The following is a 6,695-nucleotide window of genomic DNA, read 5'->3' as shown; positions in this document are numbered from 1 at the left end:
CAGGGGCTGTCGTAGTAAGAGGCCCTGATGTTGTACCAGAAAGAAAAGTCGTTATTTATTAGTAATACCTATCTAAAACAACAACAACAACAACAAAAAAACATTAAAGCCTTTTCATGTCCGCGCATCCACTTGTGTGTGTTTCTGAGTGTGTCACAATTGAAAAAGACAGACGAAGAGAAGAAAAGAAAGAGACAGAGAGAGAATGAGAGAGACAGACAGACAGACAGACACAGACACAGACGGAGAGACAAAGAGAGAGAGAGAAAGAGAGAGAGAGAGAGAGAGAGAGAGAAAGAAAGAGAGAGGGCGAGACAGACAGACAGACAGACACAGGCAGAGAGAGAAAGTGAGAGAGAGAGAGAAGCAATCAGATAATATTTCTTTTGAAGTCAGTGTGAAAGATGTAACAAACAGAACGACACTTTGCAGAAAACTGTCACGTATTGAATCGCTATTTCCTTTCTTTGATGAAAAGAAAACTTACTATTTTTTTAGGTAAGTTATCGTCCTGTTCTCTGAAAATAAAGTTCCAAAGTGCATGTGACACTGAGCATAAATTTGATCTATAAACCGTTGTACGTTTCTTATTCACGCACATTCACTAACATCGATTGCGTCAGTAAAACTAACCTGTTGTGGTATCAGCATAAAACGTGGTCGTTGGTGTTGATGTTGTTGTAGTTACAGCTGTGGATAATGTAGTTTCCCGTATTGGTAGTGTTGTGGTTTCTGGTCCCCAAAATGGTGTGGTGTGTGGTCCTGATGTTGGTGTAGTTACACCTGGGGTGACTGTAGTTTCTCCTGAAGGCAGAGTTGTAGTTCCTGGTCCTCCTGATGGTGTTGTGCTCTGTGGTACTGATGTTGGTGTAGTTACACCTGGAGTGACTGTAGTTTCACCTGAAGCTGATGTTGTAGTTCCTGGTCCTCCTGATGGTGTTGTGCTCTGTGGTCCTGATGTTGGTGTAGTTACACCTGGAGTGACTGTAGTTTCACCTGAGGAGTGAGTTGTGGTTCCTGGTCCTCCTGATGGTGTTGTGCTGTGTGGTCCTGATGTTGGTGTAGTTACACCTGGGGTGACTGTAGTTTCACCTGAAGGCAGAGTTGTAGTTCCTGGTCCTCCTGATGGTGTTGTGGTGTGTGGTCCTGATGTTGGTGTAGTTACACCTGGAGTGACTGTAGTTTCACCTGAGGAGTGAGTTGTGGTTCCTGGTCCTCCTGATGGTGTTGTGCTGTATGGTTCTGGTGTTGTTTCTACAAGAACACATTATTGTTTAAAATTTTCCACGTGTGTATGAAAGTGATGATCATTTTATGCATCCCGTTAAACACTATCGGTGTAAGAACTAGGCTGCCATGAGAAACATTTATTCCAGAATGTTGCAGACTAGCCAGCAGCCAAGTCTAAACAAATAATGAAAGAACGGGAGACATGCTATAGGATATGCTGACAGAAACAGCACAGTTATTTCTGTGTCAGTTTACTCCTCATTGTTAGAGGACTATGAACACACACAAAAACCGTACAATTCCAGTTATGATAACAACAAATATGATTACGTAAGCAAGATACTGAATTAGAAATATTATCGTTCATATATGCAAGGAAATGCAGAAAGTATAGCTCGAATGAATTAATGTAGAAAGGACCAATACTAAAACATTCACAGTCAACTATTCACAGACACACACACACACACACACACACACACACACACACACACACACACCACCACCACCACCACCACCACCATCGCCGCCGACATACGAACACACACACTCGCACACAAATACAAAGTCAAGGTCTGATTCCTAGACTGAAGGCATTTTTTCTCGAGAGCTGAGTTCTGGGGGAAAAAGAGTGTTGACATTGCGTTCAGACACGAAATCATAACAAAGGAGAAAGTCTTACTTTGGGAACAAGCTTCCAGATAGTTGAACTCAATCACCACTGCACTCTCGGCGTTTTCCGGTTCTGCGAGAAGAGTGATTCCCCTTACTGGATCTCTTCTGTCTTCAAGAGGTAAACTATACCTGTCACCTGGTTTGTTTACCACCTGTGAAACACACACACACACACACACACACACACACACACACACACACACATGCATGCATACAGAAAAAACATGTTCCATTTCAGAACAAAACCAACTTCACGTGAACAACTATATCTAAGGCAGTAAAAACACACACTATATTTATATGTATTTATCAGCTTCTGTTGTGCTTCATACTAATTTTCAAGAGTTGTGTTATTTGCCAACCATCACTGATTTCACTACTATGTATGTGGATATTTGTTTTGCACTGAAATGTGTTTGGAGATAAACAATACATTTAGATGGCTTTCAGCCACTGCCATTTCACACAGCTGATCACTCAGCTGCTGAACATTGCGGTTTCCCGTTCCCTGATAAGTTTGACATTGGTGTGAGGCAACAACTTCTACTTCTTCCCCCTCAGCTCTGTGGAGAGACATTGGAACGCTTTCTTATAGTTGGCTTCATCAAGTTTTTGCGCCTTATACATATTATTATTATTAGTAGTAGTAGTGGGTTTTTTTTGTTTTTTGTTGTTGTTTTTTTTTGGGGGGGTGTTTTTTTTTTTCTTTTTTTCTTTTTTTTTCTCAAGGCCTGACTAAGCACGTTGGGCTAGGCTGCTGGTCAGGCATCTGCTTGGCAGATGTGGTGTAGCGTATATGGATTTGTCCGAACGCAGTGACGCCTCCTTGAGCTACTGAAACTGAAACTGAAACTGGGACGCTGCACAGAAGAACTGCTCACCAGATCCCCCCAGGGTCTGTCAGTTGTGTTTCAAAACCCAGGTCTCTGTAAATGGTTTTCCTGTCCATTCTGCAATGTTGTCAGTCCATCTATTTTTTCTGTCTCCCCCTCTGTGTCTCACCCACAACAGTTCACTAGAGGATTGCTTTAGCACGGCCACCGGATCTTGTTGCGTGGCCATACAAACGTAGCTTTCTTTTCATTATCAATTGATGTCAGCAGATCTCCGTAAGGTCCCATGTGCTGCTTGATGTGTGGCGCACTATGTCACTGGGGATGTGACCAGTGTATCTGACGTTCAGTAGTTTTCCTTCATGATGCGGTGTGTCTTGGACAAGTCAAATCTGGTGGAGCCCATCCCTCTGCAGATAGGGTTTTCTTGTCGGGTTACCCTCCATATGCAGCAGGTAGTACAGAGTGACATGGGTACTGGTAGCAGAGGAGAATATCTGACGTGGCAACTACAGTCCGACGGAAATCAACAGTTTCAGTTTCAGTTTCAGTAGCTCAAGGAGGCGTCACTGCGTTCGGACAAAACCATATACGCTACACCACATCTGCCAAGCAGATGCCTGACCAGCAGCGTAACCCAACGCGCTTAGTCAGGCCTTGAGAAAAAAACAACAACAACAAAAAAAACAAACAAAAAAAAACCGGGGGAATAAATAATAGATAAGCTTGCATAAATAAATAAATAAATAATAATCAACCTGTCAATGGAAATCAACAACATACTCCAACAACATTTTTTACTTATCAATGAAAAAATAACAAAAAGCATAACGCACAGTAAAATAAAAAGTACTAACGCTCACATAATTTGTTTATTTATCTAAAAAAAACCCCAAATAACATTGTCTAGTGAAAACAAGAACTCAGGCTATTTTTCTATAAACAGGTTGTCTGCTTTCAAAGCATGTCTAATCCGTGTCAGTTTCAAGGAGTGATTGTTTTTTTTTTTAAAAAATGTGGTTGTTTTATTATCATGCCTAAATACACTGTAATCTTAAACCGAGAACATGGCAGTTATTAGCAGCAGCTAGAAAAGTTAGCAACGCTGATACTGTTTGTTGTGTGTGTACTTACCACGTCATCCTTTGTCTTGTCAGAATACACATATCTGACTGTGAGTTGTTCAACGTTAGTGAAAGAGACATCCAGGGAGAAAGGGATGAACAGAGTTTCGTCACCCAGTGTCAGGTCCACTCTGACTGCTGTTCCAGGACTGCTTGAGAACAGCTGTTTGTCTTTGACAGTGTTGGGTCCTGCACTGGACGTGAAGTCTTCAAAGTACCTCACGTCTTCCTCCATACATTCCGCATCTGCACGTGGATAACAAAAAAAAAAAAAAAAAAAAAGGCACTGTCATATTCAAGAGAATTTGTTGAATAACAGATTTCAAACCCCCAAAAAAACAGTTACAGTGGTGTATGTGGTGTATTATATATCTGTGTGTATAAGAGAGAGACACAGAGAGAGAACGAGAGAGAGAGAGAGCAGAAAAAAAAAGATATTGAGAACGGATGAAAACAAACAAACAAACAAAAAAAAAAAAACAAACAAAAACAAACAAACTTGCTCGTACATCTTTACTGAACGATTTCTCTGCGTTTGCTACGAATTGTTAAATGTAGCAATGATGCGTGTTTGCTTATATTGTGCATAGTTAGATGATGTCGATGTCAAAATGTAAAACTATGTGATTATTTATCAATTTTATGACGATGTTTTCACGTATAATTGTATTCATTATTCAACGGCTGGCGGATATCATTGCTGGATGATGCCATTGACAACGATATAACTTAAACACAGAAAAGCGTATGCGTGGGGGGACCGTGGGGAGGGGGGTGGAGGTAGCGGGGTGCGCGCGCGCGCGCGCGCGCGCGCGCGCGTGTGTGTGTGTGTGTGTGTGTGTGTGTGTGTGCGTGCATGCATGCATGTGTGTGTGTTTGCGTGTGTGGCGGTGGTGGTGGTGGTGGGGTGTGTCTGTGTGTGGAGGGGCATGGGGAGCAAGCAAGCCTACAGGTAGACCTCACAGACATTGGAAGAGTATTTGCGTGAAATGCAGTCAGCGAGAATCCCTTTAGTGAAAGATACGATGTTGGAGCTACAAGGAGTAAAACCATGGATTCATTAAAATGCTGTAGTTTGAAGAACGCATGAGACGTTTACATGGAGTGAGATCCCACCACTTCGCTTTTATAAAGGCACATGTATGCAAACACACACACACACACACACACACACACACACACACACACACATACACACACACACACGCCAACACACACACTCAACCACACAACCACACACACACAACCACACACACGCACAGCCACACACACACACACACACGCTTGCGCTTGCGCTTGCACATACACAAACGCGTACGCACACGCGCGCGCACACACACACACACACATACACACCAGCGCCAGCGCATACAGACACATACACAGACACACAATCGCACACCCACACACAGACAGACAGACAATCACAATGCGAGCCAAACAACACACAATAAGAATGTGTACGAATGTGTGAGTTTGTGATCCTACCTGATGTCGACGACAGAACTGTGGTGGTAAATGCTGCAAAGAAAACAAGACGTCTTCATGTTTAAAGTCAAGCACACGCATGTCATTGGATTAAAAACTTGAAAAAAAAATTGCTATAATTAAATCTCATCTTGTTTCTCGCCCCTTAATCACTATTGCTATTGTTTTGAAAATTGATTCATGCATAGCTGGAGAAAAAAATGATACATCACGAGCTGGAATACATTCAATATGCATGATTTCCATACGCACATGATTTATCTGCGTGTGAAGGTAAATGGCAGTATATGTTTGTATACTCACAACTTGATGTGGAACCAGCAGAGATTGTACCGGTTGGTCCTGATGTTGGTGAAGTTACACCTGGGGTGACTGTAGTTTCACCTGAAGGCAGAGTTGTTGTTCCTGGTCCTCCTGATGGTGTTGTGGTGTGTGGTCCTGATGTTGGTGTAGTTACACCTGGGGTGACTGTAGTTTCACCTGAAGGCACAGTTGTAGTTCCTGGTCCTCCTGATGGTGTTGTGCTGTGTGGTCCTGATGTTGGTGTAGTTACACCTGGGGTGACTGTAGTTTCACCTGAAGGCAGAGTTGTAGTTCCTGGTCCTCCTGATGGTGTTGTGCTGTGTGGTCCTGTTGTTTTCATGAGGAAGCAAAGTCATGAGAATTGGTTTAATCACGAAATGTAATGAACTGAATACATGATAAACTTTAGTTCATACCTCCTTCAGTAATGAATCGTTTATCATTCGAAAGACTGTGGCATTCCAATGAATTGATGCACAGCGGGTTAAGGGAAACTTAATATGACAAACGAAGTTACCAGGTTCTGTTTCACTATGTATGTTTATGTTTCAGTGTTTTCAACTAATTCAAAGAAAGAGAGAGAGAGAGAGAGAGAGAGAGAGAGAGAGAGAGAGAGAGAGAGAGAGAGAGAGAGAGAGAGAGAGAGAGAGATTGAAAACGAAGAAAAAGAAGAAGAAGAATTGATTTAAACAATTACTTTACGAGAGAGCACTGACATTTAATGATAACTATAGCCCTAAAAGGATCTTGTTTCGTATTTGCATAAAATCATCACAAAAACTTACCAGATGTCGAGGAACCAACATTACTCGGAGTCGTTGGTCCTGATGTTGATGTAGTTACACCTGGGGTGACTGTAGTTTCACCTGAAGGCAGAGTTGTAGTTCCTGGTCCTACTGATGGTGTTGTGCTGTGTGGTCCTGATGTTGGTGTAGTTACACCTGGGGTGACTGTAGTTTCACCTGAAGGCACAGTTGTAGTTCCTGGTCCTCCTGATGGTGTTGTGGTGTGTGGTCCTGATGTTGGTGTAGTTACACCTGTG

The sequence above is a fragment of the Babylonia areolata genome, chromosome 29, assembly GCF_041734735.1.
Source record: "Babylonia areolata isolate BAREFJ2019XMU chromosome 29, ASM4173473v1, whole genome shotgun sequence".
NCBI lineage: Eukaryota > Metazoa > Mollusca > Gastropoda > Neogastropoda > Buccinidae > Babylonia > Babylonia areolata.
Note: the sequence above shows the minus strand (reverse complement) of the source record.